This window comes from Panthera onca, chromosome D2, assembly GCF_046562875.1.
Source record: "Panthera onca isolate mPanOnc1 chromosome D2, mPanOnc1 haplotype 2, whole genome shotgun sequence".
In the NCBI taxonomy this organism is placed as follows: Eukaryota; Metazoa; Chordata; class Mammalia; order Carnivora; family Felidae; genus Panthera; species Panthera onca.
Window position 1 is genome coordinate 41,988,884 of NC_138349.1, and position 23,692 is coordinate 42,012,575.

At 47.8% G+C, this 23,692-nt stretch overlaps 1 long non-coding RNA gene across 1 annotated transcript; it reads right to left on the reverse strand.

Moving 5' to 3' along the window:
• Positions 1 to 18,961: 18,961 nt before the first annotated feature.
• LOC132684590 (uncharacterized) lies at positions 18,962 to 23,100 on the reverse strand. Its single transcript, XR_009612738.3, has 3 exons — positions 22,735 to 23,100; positions 20,642 to 20,991; positions 18,962 to 19,153 (listed from the first exon to the last, which is right to left on the reverse strand). It is a non-coding gene; the product is annotated as an uncharacterized LOC132684590 (long non-coding RNA).
• Between the last annotated feature and the right edge of the window lie 592 nt (positions 23,101 to 23,692).

Genomic DNA, 23,692 nt, shown 5'->3' on the forward strand with positions numbered 1-23,692 from the left:
GTGGAAGCTACTGGAAACCATCAATCAAAACTTTCATTATTTATAGACGTTAAGACTTTCTATATGCAAAAACCCAAAAGAACCCACAAATATAGTTTAAAATTAATAAAAGAATTCACCATGTTTGTTGGATAAAAAATCAATACACAAGGGGCACCTGGGTGGCTCAGTCGGTTAAGCATCCAACTCTGGATCAGGTCATGTTCTCACCGTTTGTGAGTTCAAGTCTTACATCTGGCTCTGTGCTGATGCTGGCTCAAAGCCTGGAGCCTGCTTCGGATTCTGTGTCTCCCTCTCTCTCTGCTCCTCCCGTGCTCGCACTGTCTCTCTCTCAAGAATGAATAAATGCTAAAAAAATTTTTAAAAATCAATACACAAGTCTACTGCATTTCTAACCACCAGCAATATATAAAATGTAATTTTTAAAAAAGATAATATCCTGAAAACCTCACTGAAAAGTGAAAGACTATTCAGACCATATTCAGGATGACCATTGCTGGGAGAGAGTAGGTGAAGTGCATCTGTGGAGGGGTGCACAGGGGGCTTCTAATGCATTTATAAGAGTCTGTGGTAGATTTTATTTTTCTTGTTTCAATGGTACAGTTACTCTTTTTGCACCCTTTTTAAGGTATGATTTGTTTTTGCAATTATTTTTATTATTAAAAAAGCAGCATACTCTTTTATGTAAGGCATTGCTCATGATTATTTTTTATTATGAAAAAAAGCAGAACACCATATGTGTATCTGGCATCATTCCAGTCATGTTAGGCACATGCATTTATGGTAATAGTGGTGGGGCTGTAAATGGCAAATGAGAAAGCTGGAAAATTTTAAATAGGAGGAAGACATCGAAGGGCCCTGGATCTCAAATGCCATGCTAAAGAATTTTTACTCTGTTCCAAAGGAGTAACTGTATATTCTATTAAGAAGCAATAAATGTATATATAAGCAAGTGATTGACTGAATTATATCTATGCTTTAGGAAGGTAACTGGCAAAGTACTAGGGTGATTATCTTGGAATTTTAGAAATGGCTTTCTATATAGCTTGACATACGTTAGTGACTTTCCAGAAGTTAAAGCCTTCTCTCCTTGTCTTCCTTGAGCATTTCATTGTGGAGAATTAAGGCATTGCTCAGTTATGAGATGTCCTGTTACACTCCCAGTCAGAACTCCTCCTTGTCCTTTAGCAAAAAAGCTAATAAGGGGTTGCCTGGGTGGCTCAGTCGGTTAAGCGTCTAACTCTTGATTTCTGCTCAGGTCATGATCTCACAGTTTGTGGAATCTAGCCCCAGGTCGGTATCCTCACTAACAACATGGAGCCTGCTTGGGTTTCTCACTCCCTCTCTCTCCGCCCCTCCTCCACTTTTGTGCTTGTGCTCTCTATCTCTCTCTCCCAAAATAAACAAACTTTAGAAAAAATGTTAATAAAAAATGGCTAATAAGCTGAGGTGGTCTTGTGGGACAACACCTACCTAGCCCACGGTATGCAGGAACTGATCTCCAGGCCACCTGCCAGCCCCTAATATAGATGAGTTTTGACTTTCTTTTGGGTGTTCTCATGCCACTTGTTCCTGGTTTGTCTCTTTATCTTTGCATCTGCCTAGTTTCTGACCCTTTTGGGGACAAGGTAGGGTGGGGGGGGTGGGGAGACACAGGGAGGGGGTCCTACTCTCTGCCCTGCACTTGCTTTTTGAATAGGAGCAGATTAGGTCTACTTTGACCCTTGGCACTGTGTCTCAGACAGCGTTCTCAGTCACCCTCTATCCTGACTTTCTCTTGTCACTGTCCTTTCTGGAATGAGCCCAAATCCTCAGGTTCCCAGCCCTGGGCTGCAGACATAACCAGCATTCCCTGGCCAGGCCTGCTCAAAACCACTCAGGATCTCAGCTCCCTTGTCATTACGATAAGGGCTTTGGGCCTGATTAACATTTGCATATCTCCTGAGATCAGTGTTGAAATCAATCCTCACAGTGTTTGGCCTTGACCACAGTTTGAAACACCGTGGATTGCAGCCATTAGTGGTTTGTGAAGTCATTTTGGTGGGTCATACGCAGCACTTAATAGAATCCTATTTTTGAATAAGACAGCAAATATCACATTGCTTCACACACGGTAAGGGTAAGTATGGTTCCTATAAAGCATATTTTGATTAAAACTTATCCCGATGTACTGAATTTTGACCCTGTCATGGACTAAAATGTGTCCCCTCAAAATTCACGTGTTGAAGCCCAAGCAGCTAGTACTTCAGAATGTGACCGTATTTTGGAGATAGGACCTTGAAAGGGGTGGTTAAGTCAAATGAGGACATTAGGGTGGGCCCCCATCCAATCTGACTTGTGTGTTTGTAAGAAGAGGAGATTTGGAAGCACAAAGAGGCACCAGGGGCACACGTGCACAGAGGGAAGACCATGTGAGGACACAGGGAGAAGGCAGCCGTCTGCAAGCCAAAGAGAGAGGCCTCAGAGAAACCAAACCTGTTGGCACTTTGATCTTGGACTTCCGGTTTCCAGAACTGTGAGGAATACATCTCTGTGGTTAAAGCCCCTAGTCTGGTATTTGGTCATGGTAGCCTTAGCGAACTAACACAGACATAAAATGCAATTCTCATGGTGGATTCAGTCACTGGCTTAGATGACCTCAAAGCCTCCTCCCAATTTTAAAACTCCTTAGGTTGAAAAGAATAAAGCCCTGCTCTCCAATCTCCAAGAAGCTTCCTTCGGGGTCTCTGGAAACCACCAGCACCTCCCATGAGGGCCCCCCAGTGTGACCCACACAGGGTAGAGACAAGGTGTACAGTGGGCCTCTGAGAAGCTTTCAAAGACTGTAGCTTTGGCTGTGGTCATGAAGATGGAAACACACAAAGTCTGTGGGAGCTAGCCAAAGGAGTCCAGGGGCCAGACAACCCTTTGCAGCAAAGGATTAAAAAGAACCTGACTTTTGTTATCTATCTATCTATCTATCTATATCTATCTATCTATCTATCTTTAATGTTTATTTATTTTTGAAAGACAGAGATAGAGTGTGAACAGGGGAGGGTCAAAGAGAGAGGGAGACACAGAATCCGAAGCAGCCTCCAGGCTCTGAACTGTCAGCAGAGCCCGATGTGGGGCTCAAGCTCACCAACCACGAGATCATGACCTGAGTGGGAGTCAGACATTGAACAAACTGAGCCACCCAGGCGTCCCAAGAACCAGGCTTTTGAAACGTCAGGGTCAGGTGCTCAGTCGGCTGACACTGGGTCCCTTGTGTGCGATAACATGAGTGAGGTAGTGGGTGTTTCTGGATCCTGCTCCATTTCCTTCCATCAATCCACCCCTGAGCACCACCCCAACATAAATGAGGGCAAGTCCAGTCCTAGCAGAGCAGGCCCCATCCTGGCTGGAGCGACGGCACGCTCGCTGAAGCGTCTTCCAAAGGTAAGTCTGTGAACGCGGTCCCCTGGGTGCCATCTGATGACGGCCTCCCCTTGGCAGTTCTGCCTGGACTAACCGAGATGTCACTCTCATAGTCACTGTTAACCTCCAACGCCTGCTGCTAAAGAGTTTTCTGTCTCCAAAAATAATCTCCAAATGATGGTTAGCGTGGCCCCAGCATAATTCATCCCTTCTAAATAAGTGAAAGGAAGTTAATGCCCAACTTCTGGCATAGTCACAGAGCGGGCCTTGGAAGAGGAGGTGGCCATGACTTCAGTCTTTGGCAGAGGGCTGTGGATGGGACGCGGAGCCAGGCCAGCACCAGGACGCCTGGCAGGGACATTTCCTTCTGGCTGGGGCCAGGAAACAGTTTGAAGCTCCTCCACTATTCTTCCTGGGCTCTGGGAGTCTGTCACCTGAATTGGCCATCTCAGGGTGTCACCAGGATCTCACTTTTCCAAGAGCTTCCTGATGGTTACTTGAGCACCAGGGAGCAGGTGCCTGGTTGTTGGATCTGAACCCTGATTGTACAAAGAGCATCTCTCCAAGTCCTGACTCCCCACTGACCCCAGAAAGAGATCGAATGTCCTTGCACATCATTCTACCATAGACACAGTTGCAGTCCAGGCTGATTCTCGGGACTATATGCGCATTACTGTGTGCCGAGAGAGGGATGTCGTGTGTCTCCGTGTGCAAGCTTTCTGCACATGCTCTTTTCCTCATGCATGCAGGGCTCTGGCTGATCTGGAACATTCTGAGGCTGGGAGGAGTTGGGGATAGCATCTGCAGTGGAACAGGAGGAGGCTACTTGGCATCATCAGCATTTGATTAATCTTTAGAGCAGCCCTGGGAGAGACAGTTAGCATACCCACTTTGCAGATGAGGAGGCTAAGTCTTGGAGGTCAAATAACTTGCCCCAGCCACCAAGTCCATGAAAAGGACTCAAAGACAGTTTATTTGTTGGTTGAGATCAACGATCCTTGCACTCTCCCCTATAGTGAAGCTGGAAAAAATATTGTAATTGGACGGGCTGAAGAAGGGGCCCGAGAATGACCATAAAGATTATGAGAAATCTTCAGGGGGTTCTCCAGAGCATTGAGGGTAGGCCCAAAAGGCAGGACCTGGAGATGGTCCATGGCCAACCACAGGTTCATGGGGTCAGTTCTGACCTTTGATGTGGCCTTCCTTCTTTTTTAAAAAAAATTTTTTTTAACATTTATTCATTTTTGAGAAACAGAGCATGATCAGGGAAGCAACAGAGAGAGGGAGACACAGACTCTGAAACAGGCTCCAGGCTCTGAGCTGTCAGCACAGAGCCTGATGCAGGGCTCGAACTCACGAACTGCGAGATCATGACCTGAGCCGAAGTTGCACGCTCAATGGACTGAGCCACCCAGGCACCCCGACACAGCTTTCCTTCTTTAGGCTTTGGAGGCATTGGGCCCCCTGGGGAGCAAATAGGGTCAGGTCCAAGATCACGACCACTGGCTGAGTGACCCTGGCTAAGTCGCTAGACCACTTGGTGCCTGTTTCCTCGTTCAGAAAATGAAAATGGCCCTCCCTCTCTCAATATTCACGACAGGATTCAGCCTTCGCTCTGCACGTGTAGACGATGTGGGCACGTGCTCCTCACCTCCTCATGGCGCTGGAGGTGTTGAAGCCAAATGGAAAATGTATGCCTCCTCCACAGAGCTCTCCTTGTTTGAATGAACTGAATCTTTATTTCTCTTTTACAAGCAAAGAGGTTTTCATTAATTTGTGCCAGACCATTTAATATATTCTTAGGTTTCTACAGTGCTCTCGTTTCACTTAATTTTCTAGATTTCCAAAAAAGTTTCAGGACTTGGTCTGGTGAAAGACTTTGAAGGAGCTGAGAGAAATAAAAAGAATGGGAAGCAATTTGTTTGCAACAAGACTTCAGTCTAAGGATCTCACCAAGAAATAAGTACAACTGGATGGATACAGGGGTTTTCCTTCAAAGTCTTGATCTTGGTTCTCTTTGGACAAGGTCAGACTGGCAAGAAAGCAAGCCAGAAACTCAACGACCTTGTGAGCACAATTTTGTGTGTTTTAATTAGGACCATTAATAAGCAGTAAAAGCCTTGGAGAATGGCAGGAAGGATTCTTGAAAGCGACCTGGGAATCCCATGACTCCAGTGGGGGAGGGGGTTTCCACTGAGAGCCAAGTTTCTGAGTCTGGGTTGTCCTTGTTTTGCAAGTAAGAACTCTGAAGTACAGAACCCTCTAGTGACTTGACTGAGGTCCTGGGACAAGTGATGGAATCTAGCAGAACTAGAATATTCCAGAAGCCTTCATTGCAGCTTGCAGAGTTGGGGCGGGGGGATATGGAGCCAAAGAGAGAGAAAGAGGGAGGGAAAGGGAGAGAGAAGTGAGGAGAGGAGGAGGTGGGAGGGGAGAAAGGAGGAGAGAGGAAGGGAAGGAGAGGGAGGGAGGAGAAAAGGCGGAGGAAAAGAAAAGGGAGGAAAAGAAGAGAGGTGAAGAAAGGAAGAGGAAGGAAGGGGGAGGGGGAAGATACGGAGAGAGCAATGGGATCTTGCTGGAATGGGGAGGGAACTCAGGGGCCTTAGTTTTCCCTCCTCATAGTTATCTTATGAGTTGCTTCAGAGGCCAAAGGGATAAAATGATGAGGGGACAGAGCACCATGCAGAGATATACTTCCCGTGCCAGACCTGAGTGGGGGCAATGAGCGCTGCCATCTTCCAGCTGCATGAGCACCTTTCTGCCCTTGTCTCTGAGCATTGGTTTCCTCACCTTCGAAATGGGGCTGAGAATAGTCCCTACCTTACAGAAGGTATGAGGAGTTGCCACTTGCTGAGTGACCCATCAGAGATACAGATCCCTAAGTGCAATTATGAATATGATGCCCAGGGGTGCCTGGGTGGCTCAGTCGGTTGAGCATCCAACTCTTGATTTTGGCTCAGGTCATGATCTCATGGTTTGTGAGATCGAGCCCCAAGTCAGGCTCCAGGGAGTCTGCTTGGGATTCTCTCTCTCTCTGCCCATCCCCTGCTTGTTCTCTCCCTCTCTCTCTCTCTCTCTCTCTCTCTCTCAAGATAAATAAATATTTTAAAAAATGAATATGATGTCCATTGGGAAGCTTAACATACAACATAAGCAGCTTTACTGCTGGTCTAGGCAACCAGGAGAGTGTTGGTCGCAGGACTTGGGGGAAAGTGTGAGAGGAGGTGCTCTGTTGCATGCGCAGTGCCCTCCGTCACCTTGGGCAGGGAGGCCAGCATGGCCCTTGTCCCGGGTGCCCTGGGAGCTCTCAGGGGCCTTTGCTGGAAGTTTCCCCCCACCCTCTTGGCCTGGGCCTGCTTACTTTCTCCCCTGAGTAGTGTTGGCAGATAAATGTAAAGGATGCCCAGGTCATTTCGACTTCAGGTAAATAATGAATACTTTTTTTAGTAGGCATGTGCCCATGCAATATTTGGGGTATATTTCTACTGAAACTTTGATGCTTGTCTAAAATTCAAATGTAACCAAATACCCTTTATATTTGCTAAATATAGAAACCCTACCTTCAAGGAGAATTTCTTTTCTGATTATGAAAATAATACACGCCTGATGTATAATCTAGGAAATACTAAAAAACAAGAAAAATGAAATAATAATTCCTCCATAACTCCATGAGCTGATGCTTGAAAGACTTCAATACCTGAAAACTGTGGCCTATTTCCTTGTATTTTACACAGTTGAGATGTTATTTTTGATATTTCATGTACGGATCTTATTTATCTTCCTTTGGCTTGACATTAGACATAATCTCCCTGTGTCCAACTGTCTTCTCCACTGCATAACCTCCGCCTTCTCGCTGAAGAAGCTGGTGGTTCCCAGTGTGCATATCTGTACGTAATACTCTGTCCACACGTCTTCAGATGATCTCTCAAGTGGCTTTTAAAATTATTCTAAGTTATATATGTATATAGTCATGGCAATTTGGAAGTGATGACATTTAATATCTCATGGTGACTTTTTTCTAGAGCTCTCACGGGTGCAGTCAAAGCTTCCCTCCCAGGCTCAGCAGAGTGACCCTGCAGACGGTCCGCCTGTGAGCTTGTGAGCTGATGTTCCAAAGGAAGAAAAGTCGGCACTCAGCCTTTGTTCCTCCCGGAGCCTATGAACACTCATTTCCGAAGAACAGCATTGGTTTGAAAAACACACAAATAAGATCAATGGGATGGTATCTTGTTTCCCAAGGCAGAAAGAATGGACTCCGGGATAGTGTTTTCCACCTGTTGGCTGGGACGTGCACAGAGAGAACTCACCTCCCCTTTAAGATACCCCTTACACTAGTGATTCTCACCCCCAGCTACACATCAAAATCACTGGGGGAGGTTTAACAACTGTCACGTCCCCCAGCCGCACCCCAGCCTGGTCAATACTTATCTCTGGGGGAGGGGTCCCAGGGTCAGCATCTTTTCCTAGAGGTCTTTGGGTGACTTTAGTGGGCAGCCAGGGTTGAAGACACCTGGTTAGGAGACTGTGAAGCTATTATTTGCGTGAGTCAAACGAGAAGAGGCTGGAGACAACAGAAGGATGTCTGAGACCTACCTGAAGCTAGGACTTGAGAGTCATCATGCCTTTGAGTTCACCCTATCAGCCGTCTGTCTGTTGGTCTCAGCAGACACAGGTTCTCTTCAGGGCTTCTTCCAGAATCTTCTCTGAGTCTTGAAAATGGCCTGGTCCTCTTGGGGTCCAGCTCAAGTCCTCCACTCTCCCCAGACTGCTCTTGACTGACAGTTAACATGGCCTCTGGCTGTCTGCCTGGTGGTCAGGTGCAAGCCCCTTGGGGCTGCGCCCCTCCTGTCCAGGGTGCCAAGGCTAGCCCACGGACCTGGAGCCACAGTTGCTTCTCTTTCATCACTTGGTGGGCCTGTCCCCCTCTCCATGCGAAGAGACAGCTTTGAGGACCTGCGTCTTCCCCTGAGGATGGAGAGGGGTCGGTTCCCCGCATGGCAGATTCCTTGCTCCAGAGCTAACTTTTGCTCTGTGGGAAACCAGAGCCATTCCTCTCATCATTCAGTGTCCTTTCCAGGCAGGGACACCGCCACCACCACGCAGGGACACTAACCCTCAGCCCCCCCGCCCCCCCCCCCCGCCGCCCCCAGAAGCTGTACACATAGGACAGGAGAGAAACTTCCTGAGTAGAGTCAGGGGATAGGCCCAGTGAAGCCAGGGGCCTGGAGGAGGCTGTCAGGGGCTCTTCGTCAGTTTGGGCAGCGTTAACAAAATACCATGGACCGTGCGGCTCAAACAACAGACACTTACTCCTCACAGTTCTGGAGACTGGGAAATCCCAGACACGAATGCTGGCATGGCCGGGTCTGGTGAGGGCTCCCATCCCGGGAGCCTCCTTCTTGCTGTGTCATCACATGGTGGAGGGAGACAGAGAGAGAGAGAGAGTGGCTCTGGTCTCTTTGTCCCCTTATGTGAACACTACACATGGGGGCTACACCCTGGTGACTTCATCAAAACCCGGTCACCTCCCAAAGGCCCCACCTCCAAGTACCATCACACTGGGGGTTAGCACTTCAAAACACAGATTTGGGGGGGGGGACACGTTCAGTCCATAGTGGGGGGTGTGAGGGGAGTTAGCAGGCAAAGAACAAAAATATCTCGGGACAGTTGCCATATGTTTGAGGAAAGGTCAAGCCCCGTGGATGGCCTGTCAGCGCGCAGCATTGTGGAGGTGAGCATGCTATGTTGGTGGGGGGTTTGCCCCTCGGCCCTCTCCTCCAGGCCCTCCTGAGGTACAGGAAGAGGTGAGAGAGGACAGAGGAAGTGAGGGATTGTGATCACGTACTGGGTTCCGGGTGTCTTCCGGTTTCCACCTGTCTCTGTGGCACCCCCATCGGCGAGCACACATGGGGTGAACAGGAGGTGTGGTCCAGTGCCACACAGCAAGCAGCACGAGCACACGTTCACTTCCTCGCGGAGTTCACACTCATGTGGCGTCAGACGGGCAGTCGCCGCACGGTCACACAGACACACGAGGCCCACAGGCAACGTGTGCAGATCTGAGTCCCTGCAGGGCCTGTAGCCTACGGCTGGGTTCACCCACGGGTGCACCAAGGGAGACCAAATGGTGGAGGAAGGAGGCGGGACGTGGGCCTGCTGCAGGCCCAGACTGGCCGCATCCTCTGCGGAATGTTCTGCTCCTCTCTGCCTCCAGACCACCTCCAGGTTCTGAGAACAACTCCTGCTCTGCCCACGTGGGTAGAGAGAGATAGGGATCCCTTCCCCAAAAGTGAGCCCCACTGCCTCAGAGGACCACCCCACCCCTCGAGGCTTCCCTAACCCCAGCCTCCACTTTGTAGCCAGTGTCTTCATTGAACCCTCATCAAATTACGCAATTTAAATATACCATCTGTTTCCTGCTGGGACCCCAACTGACCCAGTGACCTAGACTGGGAGGTCAAGGAAGCTTTCAGGGAAAAGGATGTTTGAATTGAACTCCGAAGGGTGAAATTCCAGTTGTTCTTAATGGGCAGATCCAACATGTGTGTTTGGTCAGTAAGGAAGGTCCTGTTGAGCCTGAGGTTACAGTGAAGAAGGTGGCGGTGGTGCAGAGGAGGACCCCATGAAGCCCTCCCTCTTCTAGCCATACCTGGACAAGGTGTCAGTGGGCCTGGGCTCAGCTATAAGAAAGAATAAGAGGCAGCTCACATTCCTTCAGCACTGCAGGGACCAGAAGTCTGTCGGTGCCCATCCTGGTAGGAGACCTTCCGTACAGGTAGACCTGGGAGCCTGAGGTCTGGCGCTCCCAGGTTGTGAGGGATGTTCCCTGAAAGGCCAAGGTAAGCCACTGGAGGGCCAGGAATCAACTTTGGAGGGCCTTGTGGGAAGATCTGGACCCCACGCATGGACTGTAACTTTGCATCCCTGAGTTGGTACCCCAGGAAAATGTGGGCTACAAATAGTCCCATAGACATACATTCCAAACTCCATTGCATAATCCTAAGGTTTCATTATCTAGCTCTAACAGTTTACCACAAACTTGGTGGCATATTTAGATACTTATTCTCCCACAGTTCTGGAAACCAAGTCCAAAATCAACGTGTCACAGGGTCTTGCTCCTTCTAGAGGCTCAAGGGAGTATTTATTCTTTGCCTTGTTCAGCTTCTGGTGGTTTCCCACTCTCCTTGGCTTGTGGCCATGCCATGGCAACCTTTAAGGCCAGCATCTTCAAATATCTTTCTGCTCAGTCTTCCCATCACCTTCTCCTCTCTGTGTGCAAAATCTCTCCTGGTCTCCCTCTTGCAGACACTTGTGTTTGCGTGTGGGGCCTTTGGGGACAACCCAGGACAATCTCTCCAACACAAGATGGATCTTTAACCTAAACACATCCAGAAAGACCTTGTTTTCACGTGTAAATTAATATTCGTAGGTTTCAGAAATAAAGATACGGGTATCTTCTGGGGGACACATCTCAGGCTACCACACTAGGCAGTGAGACGTCATCTTTCTGAGTAACCCTCATGGAGTGGCAGCTTGATTCTGGTAGAGCTGTTAGTTGACAGAAGAACTCCGGATTCCTGATGAGCTGCTGTCACTGAGTCCTAGTCCTGGGTGAGTCACTAGATCTCTCTAAGTATTTTCCTTCTGTTTCATAAATGAACAGGTGGAGTTATATGAGTTTCCATGAACCACTAGAGTCTCCAGATGGGCCTCATCTGTAGACCTCTTGCACAATTGGTCTCATGCATATGTGGATACTTCTTGGAGCTCTCCCTAGTTCCTCTGAAGGCCTGGGACCAAAGAAGGCTCATAAAAGATCAACTGGGTGACTCCTAAGCCTAGACAGAGAGCCCTGGGAACTCTCAAAAAGTAGCCAAGCCCCAGACCAATTCAGTCAGCACTTGTGAGGATGGGCTGGACATTGACAGGCTGTATAGTCTTTCTAGATGATTCTAACATCAGACAGTGTGGGAATAATGAACCTTTGCAGATATTTTTTTTTTCAATGTTCCTTCCAGGTAAGGCATCTGACAAATCAGTAGAGACAGAACCGTGAGTATCAACTCTGGCTTCACTTTAGCTCCATTCAGGTGGATTTAATTGATCTGGAGTGACATGGGCTTTAGGATCTAAAGCTTCCCAGATGACCTCAGTATCCAGCCCAGATCGAGAGCCCTGTGACAGAATGAAAGGCACCTTTCCACCTCAGCTGTATTCCAAACGGCAGCTGTTGGACCTCAAGAGGTCTCCCTAACTGGGAGTTTCTAGACCATAGAATGGCTCCTTCTATGGGAGATGGCAAAAGTCATTTCTCTGGAAATCCTGACCCATCAGTGAGGTTTCTAGCCACAAAGACCTAGCCATGACTCCGCTGCCAGAGGGTTGAGGCATGGATTAGGTGACCTTTCAAAATTCCTGACAATTCCTTCAGTTTATGAAAAGTGCTAATCAAGCCTGCCCTTGATAGATTCTGCCACCGTTTAGACAAGGAATGTAAAAAGAATAAAAATAACCCAATGAATTCAGGATCGTGGAAAATGCCATTACTGGTAATGAAAATTACAGGAAGCCTTGCTGACTCCTGCTACCTCCCCAAGACTAACATGAGAACATGTTTTTTCTTCTGATGCAATAATTAAGTTTGCCCAAGAAAACGTTTCTCTGTGCATGCCTCAGGGCAGGGGCTAAATGAACCCTTTAACTAACTGATAAATGCGATCATCTCAGTTTCCTGAACTCTCTGGGACAAATGGGCTTCCCAGGTAGATTAACTGAGCAGTCATGTGCCTGGGTGGGGTGGGGGTGGGAGACTTCTAGAGAAGGCACTGAAGATTCCCAAAGCTCAGATAGATTTACTTTGTGAGAAAATGGAAGAGCTAGCAGCAGCCACACTTCTAGAACCAGAGACCAAGATGCCGAGATGGAAATAACAGCTCAAAGTAAGTCTCATCAGATACCACGGGGACGAGGGCACACATTCCCTCAACGCCTAGCACAGACGAGGCAGGGACCCTGTGTGGGCACCTCAGATACGCGGAGAGCAAAACAGTCCTCACTGCCCTGATGAAGATTTCACTTAGTTCATTTCATTCACAGATCTTAAGCTAAGAGCCTCCCAGGGTGCTCAGAAAGCTGACCGAGATGGAGGGACAGATAGCTGACCCGTGACCTGACAGCTGAAAAGCTGAGCAGGATGAAACCTGGCTGGGGGTGGCCACCCTGGACCCATACACTAGGACAGAAGCAGCAAATTACATGGTTGCAAAACATACAAATGAACAAGAAGGGAAAGTTTTAGCCTCATTAGTTAACAATGAGAACAAAAGCCAGAGCCTCTTGAAGAATGATTTCTCTCCTCTGGAGGAATACTCAAAAGGATGAGCAGTGTTTAATGAAGTGGGTCCCCCTCTGCCCCGGGATGAAAGTGTAAACAGCCATGAGCCCCTGGAGAAAAAATGTGGCATTCTGTGTCAATCCCAGGAGCATATTTCAACTCCCTGTTTCCATCTGTGCGAATTTAAGAAACATTCTATCATAACAAAGGCTTTAAGCTAAAGGGTATATATATGGAGGTGTTATTTATAAAAGCTGTGAACTTAAGCCAAGGCTCCTCCTACAACCACAGAGAAATGACCTTGTGCCCCCAAATAGGCATGCGCACAAGCATGCGTGCACGCACACACACACACACACACACACACACACACACACACACACATACATTTAGACCCATTAAAATGAAATCTATGAAGAGATCAAAGATCTTAATGATACAAAAATGTTAAGTGAGGGGTGCCTGGGTGGTTCAGTCAGTTAAATGTCCAACTTATGCTTAGGTCATGATCTCACTGTGCATGGGTTCAAGCCCCGCATCGGTCTCTGTGCTATCAGCAGGAGCCTGGACGCTGCTTCAGATTCTGTGTCTCCCTCTCTCTCTGCCCCTCCCCTGCTTGTGCTCTGTCTCTCTGTCTCTGTCTCTCTCAAAAATGAATAAACATTAAAAAAATGTTAAGTGAAACATATGAGATAGAAAATTATGTTCATTTCAGCAGCAACTATGTAAAAATAAGAGGTTGCCTCAAAAAAAAAGGGAAAGCAATATTTTTTAAATATTGGAGTTGTGGTACTAACAAAAACTTTTTTAATTTTCTGTATTTTCTAAATTGTAATGAGTATTATTTATAATTAAAAGAGGGTTTTTTTTTTATTTGCCTCTTTTAAGTAAAGGTTAATCTATTTCAGTTGTTAAATGGAATTGATGGGCAATTATTGTGGTCGCTGCCTTTGTCACTGCTGGTCCTGTGATACACTGTCTCCCCTCCTCCCACACACTCATATACACAAACCTTCCATCAGCAAAACATTCATGTCACATTATTCTGATGGAGGTGCTAGGGTGGTAGTAGTTGGTGACAGAAGGAAAGAAAAGTGAGACTGAAGAGATCAAAGAGTAAAATCCCTAAACTGAGGGATTTTGATGGGTCTGAAAAAGAACAAAAGAATAAATTCTGTTGGAAAAGTTAACATAACATTTCAGTTGCAGGTAAAAAAAAAAAATGCCTGAATAGGGCCTTTCAAGAGGCTTACTTTTTGTATCTTTAGGGAAAGGGTGGGGTTTCCTGCCCTTTGTAATTACTTCAACACACCAGACCTCGGCACCTGCAACTGGGATTCGGAGCAAGGAAAAATTGATACATCTCATCCCTGAATTCAGATTCTCCCCCCATATAGAGATGATGAGCTGTCTCACCGTGGCAGCACAACTGGGACCAGGCCACCAATTCCTCAGCTCTTTGACGGCTTGCCTTTTCTGAGGCCCCCAGAGTCTGGAAGTCCCTACGGACAGTTCCTGCCAGGCCAGCTCATATTGGACCTGCTATACTCCAGACAGCACAGGGCTAGCGCTCATCACTTGCGGACTCTCCGTCTTTTGCATTTCATTCCCTGTCTTCTGACTTATCAACCTCTCCAAGAAATATAAAGTACTTCTGTATGCCAATGGCTCTCAAACTTCAGTGTGCATTCAAATCACCCGGAAGACTTGTTAGGAAACAATGCTGAGCCTCTCTCAGAGTTTCTGATACAATAGATTTGGGGCGGGGTGGAGAAACGACGTTATTGACATGGTCTCAGGCATGCTAGTGGTTGGGGGAACACTCTGTTCTATGCGAACCACAGAACCAACTGCACATCCTTCTCTAGGCAACTCTACATTTCCCTACCTGCTAAAAAGCCAAGGTCAGTGCAAGGAAGGACTGCAAGCTTTCTGAAATTGAAGATAAGAAGAGACTGTCCAAAGACTCCATGTCGTTGAACTTCAGAGAAAGGTCTGACTTAGTGACAGGTGTTAGATGGTGGCTAAGTCTATGGCTTTTGCCATGAGGGCTTTGAGAAAGGCACCACCATGGTGGAGTTTGAAGGAACCCAACTCGGGGATTTTGATGGCGTTGGGGGGAATAGGAAAAAAAAAAAAAAAAAAAGAAGGCACTTGTGTTGGACCCAGAAGCAGAATAAAAAAATACAGTAAGAGAAACTGGGCCATGGGCAGTATTGTGAATTGAATTGTGTCCTCTAACAAGATATATTGAAATCCTAACTCCCAGACCCTGTGAATATGACCATTTTTGGAAACAGAGTCTTTGCAGATGTAATTAAGATGTAAGTTAAGATGATGTTATGCTGGAGTAAGGCGGGCCCTTAATCCAACATGACCAGTGTCCCTAAAAGAGGAGAAGCACACAGAGACAGGCACTCACAGAAACAAGAAAACCATAGCTGGTGACAGGAGAGCCAGAGACCGGAGCTGTGTAGGCAGTTGCAGAAACACCAAGGGCTGCTGGGAACCCCCAGAAAACAGGAGAGAAAGCACAGCCCTGCTGGTGCTTGGATTTTGGACTTCTGGTCTCCAGAACTGTGAAAAGATAAATTTCTGTTGTTTTAAGCCCCCCAGTTTGTGGTGCTTTGTTATGGTAGTCCTAGAAAACTAACACAGGCGAAGAATATTGATTTTCTTCTTTCAGATGCAATAAAGTTGGAAGGGAGCTTAAAGGTCAACAGTCCCATTTGCTCACCTTTGAGATGTGTCAGCTGAGCCAGAGAGGAGCCCAAGGGAACCCAGAATACTTGCCTCAAGGTCAATGCATTTGCTTTGCTGGTCCTCCCACATCTGCCTACTCATGTAGCATCCTGCCTTGGTTTCTTTTCTTATTGGCTCAAATGCATCAGTGAGGCCCCTGCCTCCACAAAATGTCAAGTCCTCAGTGGGCCAGGTCCTACCCACAGTGAAGAGAATGCTGGTCAGTTGGTTCTGTTAAAAGGGATTGGGGGGGCACCTGCGTGGCTTACTTAGTTGAGTGTCCGACTTCAGCTCAGGTCATGATCTCACATCATAGGTTTCAGCCCCACATTGGGCTTTGCACTGACAACATGGAGCCCGCTTCAGATTCTCTGTCTCCCTCTCTTTCTGCCCCCCCTCCACTCTCTCTCCTTCTCTCTCTCTCTCAAAAATAAATAAACATAAAAAAAGTAAAAGCGATTGGGACTCTGGCTCCTTTGAAGGAAGTCAATGCTGTAAGGATTCGAAAGGAGTCTGTGAGACCCGACTCTGAGCCGTCAGGCTCAGCTCTGTGCCATCAAGGAAGGACACTTTAGACCTGATGATGCAAACAGGCCAGAATTCTCCCCATTGAGCGTTTGGATTGCAACTCTGCCCTCATGATCCCAAAGTTGTTCATATTTGGACCAACTACGCTTGTATCTTTTCATTTCCCTTTCTTAAATGCAACAAATCCCACAATGTGATATTGCTTGACACCCGCTAGGATGCCTAAAATCCAAAATACAGAAAACGACACATGTCAGTGAGTACGCAGAGAAGCTGGACTGTCACACTTGGCTGGTGGGAATGTGAAATGGTGCAGCCACTTTGGAAAACAGGCTTGCAGTTCCTCAAAAAGTTAAACATAGAATCGCCATATGACCCAGCAATTCTATGTCTAGGTATATGCTCAAGAGACATGAAACATGTCCACCCAAATACTTGCATATGAATGATCATAACAGTATTATTCATAACAGCTAAAAAGTGGAAAACAACCGAGTATGCATCAATATGGTGGTATATCAATACACTGGAATATGATTCCACCGTAAAAAAGGAGTGATGTAGTGATCCGTGTTACAAATGGATCAACCCTGAAAACGTACCAAGTGAAAGAATTCAGTCACAAAAGGCCATGTGTTTATTCCACTTGAAGGAAATGTCCAAAATGTCCAAGTCCACAAAGACAGAAAGTACATTAGTGATTGGCATTGGCTAGGGGGAAGAGGAGAATGGGAAGTAAATATTAATGGGTACACGCTTTCTTTGGGGTGTGATGAAAATATTCTGGAATTAGACAGGAGTGATGGTTACACTACTTTGTGACTATACTAAGAACCATCAAAATGTAAACTTGAAAAGAGTGAATTCTGTGGTCATATGAATTGTATTTCATGTGTATATGAGAACATGAGGCTAAGAGCAGCATCGGATGACAATTATTCCGGCAACCCTGTGCTCCATAGATTGAGAAGACAGATGAGAAGCTGCAGACAATGAAAGCAATTGAAGAGAAAATCGCTACAAAATATAAAGAGTCAAGGACCAATACTGAGTTTCTATGGAAACAGAACAGTAGGACACATGAAAACAAGGAACAGAGTTGTCTGAGGAGCCTTTCAGAATACAGTGATAGTGGGATGACCCATAGATCAGGGGTCTATCCAGACATGGCTCCGGAACCCTCAGGATTCCAGAAGTTCCATCTGTCAATCAGAGGTAATGAATCAGGCGACCCCCACCATCGGTCGTTTTGGCTCTATGGTGAGTGTAAGAAGGAATCAAGATTTCCAAACCTTCCCAATCTTAGATTCTGTCTTTATACCTGTGACAGCTGGTCTCTAAGACACCCCTCCCCCAATAAATCATGCCTCTCAGTATTGACATCTTCATCTAATCCACTCCCTCACAGAATCTGGCCTCGCCCAACGTAACCAATGAAATGCAATGGAAGTGACACAGTGTGACTTCCCACATTAGGTGATGAGTATCCTTGAAGTTCCTGCCTTTGTCTCTTGGAACTCTTGCTGTGGGGAAAGCCTGACATTCTGGAAGAAGTTCAACTATCCTGGAGCTTCCATGATATGAGGAAGCCCACACTAGCCAAAAGAAGTGGCCGTGTGTAGGGAAAGATTCCCAGCCAGCTCCAAGATGTCCTAGCCATTCCAGCCCAGGCACCAGGCACAAGAGTGGAAAAGCCCCCTTGGATGTCCAGCCTAGGTTAGTCTTCATTTGACTCTAGCTCCAGATGACATCTGACTGTGAATGAGCGAGAAATCAACCAGCTGAGTCCAGTCAACCCACAGACTCATGAAAGGACATGACAGAATGTTTTGTCTCTAAGTTCTGGGGTGGTTTATTATACAGAAATAGATAACCGAAACACTGACCTAAAGAGCCAAGTGTGGACCACTCTGCAGACACTCAGACCATTTTCATGGATCAGGGTAAGAGGGGAGTTGTCACCCCTGCCCCCCAGTGGCTTTAAAAGCTTTCCCAGGTGTGGAGCATCCATAGACACCAGCCCTCTCCACATCTCTGTCTTGAGCTGAGAGACTCGCCAGAGCTCACAGAACCCACGGGGGTTGCCTGCTTCTGGCTGCTAACTTCTCTAGTGGCACACCATGATTTGAGCAACACTTAGGACCCTGTCGTGCGTCCCCTAGCTGAGTCTCCAATTCTTCACACTAGAGCTGTGAGATGCCCTGCTGCTGCCTATTCCAGGCCCCGGGAGACCTCACCGAGGAAATATGGGAAAGACCTGGCAAGGGAGGAGGCTGTAGGAACTGGTGCCCAACAGAATCTTCCGGGTCAGACTGGAACACACCGCATGCCCTGACTCTCTCTGCTTGTTGACTTGGACTGCGTGTATTTTACATTTTATTACTTCTGGCCCTCAGCCGAGGCTGCACCTAAGCATTCATGTTGGCAACTGGGGGTGGCATTTCTCAGGCTACATTTTGGGGGGAGGAAAGTCATATTTCAGAGTTTTATCCTCTTTGTATGTTGTCAGCTTTCTCCTCCTTGTCCTGTCCCAGAGCTTACTTCTTGGGCTGAAAATTCCATTTCTCTCCTTTTTGGGAAACAAACTAACACCCTCCACAGATGAAGCCCTTGTCGTCCCCCACCACAGGTATAGTGTGGTTCCTCATCGGCGTGATCATCGTGTTCTCCAGAGTTTCAAGTCGAAAGTCCCAGAAATACGAATACATGACATTGAGGGGCCAGCCGTCAATGCTGTTGGCATCTGTGCCCATGATTTCCAGACTGGCTGTCACATTCAGTGTTACTGATTGATGGTCTTCACCTGTGTTTACCCCACTACTAGCCAAGGCCAACCCCAGATGGTTAAGACCTGGAGGAAGTAGGGTGGGGGCTGGAGTAGGAATGGTAAATGCAAACAGCCTATTAATGCAATTGTTTCAAATTATTGACCAACTCATTAAACACACATACACGTACGCATGAACACATACACACGCGTGTGTGTGCCCCTGAGTGAGTTAAGTGCATTTTGGTAGTGTTACTTTTCATATTTCCACTGCCCAGAAACTGGTGCAGTTTGCAGGTTCCACACACAACTGAAAGTTCAGAGCTTGTCCTGGGTTGGGAATCTGGCCAGCAGCCCTTGATTTGTGCTCCCTTTGGACCAGCAGCCTAGAAAGGAGGAGCCCAAAGTTAGCCAGGGAGGGACCAGTGGGGCCAGCTAGAAATGGCTGCCTTGTTTGCCTCTTGGCAATTCCCAAAGACCACTCTGCACCACCCAGGGAGGTTTTGCTTTCTCTGACTCCTTTTCTTGCTTCCCCGTCCTGCCTTGTTTCACACTAAGGATGGAAAAACTGAGCCATCGGGAAGTAAAGCCAGCGAGCTGGGCATCAAGCAAGGAGCAAGAGAGCCAGGTCAGAACCCAAGAGTGACCCTGTTGCCCAAGAGGCATGGAGAGAAGCCACCAGGGCTTGACAGTGCTGGAGAGGCTGAGGCAAGAGGATGCATAATCCAGCGAGGGCATCTCCTGCCAGGACGAGCGGGCTTTGAGCTTGAGCCAATGGCAGCAGACTCACCTCATGCAAGGAAAGTCACTTGTAAAGTACATATGTGAAGTATCTTCACCATTATCGCTGTAGCCAACAGCAACATCAGACGGGACCCAGAGAAACCCCTCATGCCAGCCTTCCACATTCTAACTGGCAAGTCCAGGAGCAGAAAGATTCCAAACTGCCACCATCTTGTCCTTCCCTCCCTGGAGGGACACGCTACTACTCCTCATATCTAGAGATGAAGTCTAATCCCCTTTCTGGAAAACAGACTGGCCGCAGACCCACGTGACAGTACAGTGTGTGGGGGGAATAATATTCAAGGACTTCTGGGACTACACCAAAAGATGCCTCGCAGCTTCCAGTTGGGCCTCTTGGAACACTTGCTTGGGGGATGCCCTCTTAGCGGCTCACTTTGATGCCACATGGAGAGACCAGGTGCAGGTGTGACAATCCCAGCTGAGCTCCCATGACAACAGCTGGCCATGTCAGTGAGTTGTCCTGGATGTCCAGCCTAGGTAAGCCCTCAGACACTCCAGCACAGCCACCGTCTGACTGCAATGACATGAGACACCCCACATAAGAACCATCCAGCTGAGCCTTGAAACAGCTTTTCGTAGACCTACATGGACCCAGGCTCCCTGGTTCCCCTGCCTGAACCCTAGGGTCTGAACTGCTTTTTCATTTTCCTACTGTGGCTTCCTCTCTGTTCCTTAGCATTACTCCCCATTACTCCCCACTTGCTTGCCCTACCCACAGATAAGCCCAGGGATTTTGTCAGTTTAAGTGTCTTTCTAAATTAAATTTTTTTTTAACGTTTATCTATTTTTGAGACAGAGAGAGACAGAGCATGAACGGGGGAGGGGCAGAGAGAGAGGGAGACACAGAATTGGAAGCAGGTTCCAGGCTCTGAGCCATCAGCCCAGAGCCCGATGTGGGGCTCGAACCCACGGACCGCGAGATCGTGACCTGAGCTGAAGTCGGACGCTTAACCGACTGAGCCACCTAGGCGCCCCAGTTTAAGTCTCTTTCTACAGCTTCCCTGCAGGGGCAAAGATGAGATGATAGAGTGACAAACGCATAGGAGTGACATCAGAAATATCCAGCATACCCCATACATGCCATTCCTAGCCCAAGGTGGTGATTTCCTCTTTAGATGATAACCAGGAGAAGCTCCTGAAGTCTTGCGAACAAATTCTGAGCTCCTTCTGACCTTTAGCCCTCAATCCCTGCCCCAGGAGCATCTTGGAGCAGAGAAGCATGAGGATCCCCATGTGTGACTCGGTGGTCTGGAGCATTCCTGGCTCTGTATGTCCATCCTCCAACCAAGAGTCTGCGGCGCTTATCGCCTCCACATACTTCCTCAGCTTTGACCTTCACTCTCCAGGAGCCGGGAGCCTGGCCAAAGAAATGGCTTTCAGAAGAAGTGGCTCCACCGACCCGGCTTTCTGGCTCTGATGCCTGTGAAAGCAGCACAGATGTTAGGGCTAATTAGCCACCCGGCCTATCAAACATCCCAGGCAGCGAGGTTGGTTCTGGGCTGAAAGGTGAGCTGTTTGTTTAAGGGAGGTGGGTGGTCTCTAGCAGGACTTTCAGATTAACCTAAGCCCTCTGAAAATAGAAAATGCAAAGCTGGGCAGCCTGGGGTACCAATCAGGATAAGTGTAAGCCAGGCGTGAGGTCCCCTTTGATTTCAGGATCTCCAGGCAGAGTGAGGAGGAGGGAAGGGGAAGGAAAGCAGAATTCTTTCTGGCTCCAGCCAGAAACTAGAGGGGCAGGATGTCTTGGGGCAGAAAAGATACAGAGATCTCCTGCAGCGCCACATGGCATTTCTGGGGAGGAAATTTCTAAAGCCCTTGCATTCTTGAGCAACACCATGGGCTGTCAATTCCTTCCCATTTCTGGGAGCAGCAGGAGGATTTGGCCCCAAGGCCCTGGCTCAGCATCTATTTTCCTGGGCTTCCCATAGGACTCGCACCAATTCCTGCACTGGACTCCTCTCTTCTAAGGAAGGAGGTTGTGGTCTCCATGGGGTGTCTGGGATGAGTTGCAAAGGTCTGCACACACAAATCTTGCCAGAGGTCTCAGGACAGATGAAAAAATTCCCTAAGTCATGGGGGTTCAAAATATAGTACTTCTCTCACACATCCATCAGGAGATAAACAGAGGAGTCATACCAAATGCTGTCAAACGTCACCTCTATTACTAGCAAAGCTGATTGGAGAAGATGCCCTTAGATATGCAGCAAAATGGGCCTGCCTATAGACATTTCTTCTCCAATCCCATGTGGCCAAGAGTGCACAGAACACCTGTTCTCTGCAAGAGGAAAATCTCAAGACAGAGAAGGGAGTCTGAGCACAGCCTGGCAATTCCCATTCTGAGCCTCGAGGGAAGAAGGGTAAGGCCCAGAGTGTTATTGGGGGGATTCCTTCTCCATAGAAACATGGGGTCAAGGGAAGAAACATCCTTCCTACCAGCAAACAGGAGCAGCCCTGGGAAATCTGGGAGTTCCCAGAGAACTTAGATTCATCTTCTTAGTAGCATCTGAAAGTCTCCCCATCCCCTCGGGAGTGACAACATGTGGTAGTGGAAAGAACGCGACCATGGGGATTGCAGGTGGGTCAGATGGCCTCTTCAAAGCCCCTGTTTTATCCTTCGCAATGTACAGTGACAGTTCCTGCCTGGCAGGAATTCTGTGGGAGCAACAGAGCCTGGGTGGTCCCGGTTTTAGAGACCCGGGAAACCCCTCCGCTTCAGGCAGACTGGGATAGCTGGCCATCCTACTGAAACACATTGAGTGCTCAGGAACTATTTGCTACCCTCCTTGCTCACACTTCTATTTTGAAAGTGAAATTTGGAGAATTGCTCAAGCAAAGAGCCCAGGCAGCCCCTCACTCTCTCTCGGGTTCATAACGGAGGCCCCTCTAGGGAAGGGCAGGAGAGTAGACTGGAGCAGGGCATTTGAACTTGGAACACCCTCTGGAGTCTGGAATAAACAGACTTGCATTTCAGAGGAATCTTTCTGTGGCATCACCCTCAAGAAAGGTCAAATGGAACCACCCCTGGCACACAGCTAAGTACATGTTGCTGAGAAAATGTTTGGACTTCCCTTTGAGGTGGCCAGAGTGAAGCAAGAGGACGTATGAACTGGTTCACCAACAATATCGCTTTTCCAACCATGGCCCCATGTGCCCCAAAGCCCACCTCTCAGCCCTTTGCAGCCAAGTTCAACATCAGAATCTCCTGCCTGCTTCTGTGTGGGTGCTGCCACGGGTGTCCATGAAGCCAGAATGTCTCTAGAAAAGAGGATCCTCTGGGACAGATACAGTCATTGTCTAGAAGCCAAACAGCCTTTCGGATGGATATTCCCCACTAGATAACTTCCCAAATCCAGTGATGGAGTTTGAACGGAATTGACCAGCTGTCTGGGTGCGTTCTGCAGGAGAGGAGCAGACCTTCCCCCTTTGCAGCAAGGCAGAAACCTCGTCCAGTCGGAGGCCTCAGCTTCCAATGAGGAAGTGCCTCTGGGGTGGCCAAGGGAGTCCTATTGCTGTGTTTGTGGTTAGAAAGTTCTAGAAGCCCCTGTGTAAGTGCCACACAAGAAGAACATTGCCAAGCTCTACTGTGGAAACCTCTGGTTTCCTGAGCAACTGGTGGGCTCTCTTTGTGACCATGAGAATGATGTAATCAACAAAGTTCTCTTTTGCTGCCAAAGCTCAGAGTGAAACTCAAAGCTCATTTATAGCACCGAAGTTGGTCCTCACAGTTGATATATGTGTGTTATTACCTAGTCTTGCTTCTCTCCATTTACTGATTTTCCCCTAGGCCTGGCTTGTTATTTTTGTGGTATCATAATATTATTATATGTATCTTTGTTAGAAGCCGCCTCGATTTGGGGGTGGGGGTGGGGGTGGAGCTGGCGTGAGGGGAAGGAGAAGGTAATACCGCCTCATCTCTCTCAAGTGCACAATAATGGCTGGGTTTGTACCAAAACAAGCTTGTTGCTCTAAGTCTCACCCCGGAGGAACCCAATTCTACTAGCATTCTGAGGATCAGGTACACAAAACCACACCTCCTGGAGATCACGTAAAAGGTAGTAAACAGCAGCTCAGACTTTGGGTTAAGTTAAATCATGGTTCCAAACCTGGCTCTGCCTCTTACT